The sequence below is a fragment of the Festucalex cinctus genome, chromosome 21, assembly GCF_051991245.1.
Source record: "Festucalex cinctus isolate MCC-2025b chromosome 21, RoL_Fcin_1.0, whole genome shotgun sequence".
Classification (NCBI taxonomy): domain Eukaryota; kingdom Metazoa; phylum Chordata; class Actinopteri; order Syngnathiformes; family Syngnathidae; genus Festucalex; species Festucalex cinctus.
In genome coordinates, this window is record NC_135431.1 from 12,282,328 (window position 1) to 12,283,537 (window position 1,210).

A 1,210-nucleotide genomic window follows, 5' to 3' on the forward strand; every position below is an offset into this window, starting at 1 on the left:
AGAAGTGCTCACTATCACAGATTTAGACTGGTTTGTGAACAATATTTGAGAGAAATGCTGATATTGTGTATGTAGTAGAAATTTTAAATCTTTGAGTTCAGCAAAAAAAATAAAAAATGGGAGCAACAAGGGTTGCGTTCATATATTTTTTCTATATTTTAAGCAATGGCAGTGTGCTTGCTTCACATTTTGTTGTGGACATTTTAAAATAGTAAATGCAGATTTGTTTAGGACGGACTAGAATATTAACTTCAAAACGTATGGATGGCTGAGTGTATTCTAAACTAGGTGAACCACTTTGCGATTCCGCTCAGAGAAAAATGCCATAAAATAAAACTTACAAAACTTCCTCATCATCTTCTCTTCTTCATAGAACCTTCTGATCTGATCTGATGTGATCTTCCTTTGGGAAGAAGTGTAACACAAAAAAAAAGCTCAAAAAGACAGAAAAAGCAAAACGTCACTTTTTTTCTTTATCTAAAATTTCAACTATGACTATAAATAATTTAAAAACTTCAAGCAAATAACAAGACCAGTACTGATTTTTAGGGCTCAAGACAGTAATCGCCTGCGGACGAGAAAAGCTCTTATTCTCAAACGGATTTTCACTCTCGGGGATTCTTGCTCAGTATTTAAACACTATCATCTGTTACTGCTGTGTAGAGGTCCTGTTAAATTGGGGCCCCCAGGTGTTAGGGCCCACACCCAACTCCGAGGGGAGTCAGACAACCCCTCACCCGCTAAACAACATGCTTCTCACGCCGAGATTTCACACGTCCAGCAGGTGGTGACTGATGCTGTTCAAGGTTCAGCTACAGGTTGAGAAGATATTATAATTACTTTAAAACCCAATCTAATACTGTAAGGTAGAAAGTACAAGTAATGGGTGTGAAAAAGGAGTAACTTACAGTCCACACCTTTGCCTAGAGAAATCCATCGAAATGACCTATAATTTACACTACGCACCATTAGATGTAAGCCTCGAGGCCCATTCTGGTTCCCGGCTGTTTCGCACCTCCGAGGGGGGCACCATTACGCTGTCAGGGCTCGCTCTTCACAGGGCCATAACGCTTTTGCTGTTAAAAATCACACCTTGTTGCTTGTATTGTCGGATTTGGATGCCGGGGGTTCAAATGGAGGTCCAACTCAGGGGGCCGCAGATGGTGGGGGCGAGAAAATGAGGTAGGAGAGTAAAAACACAAGGTAGTGA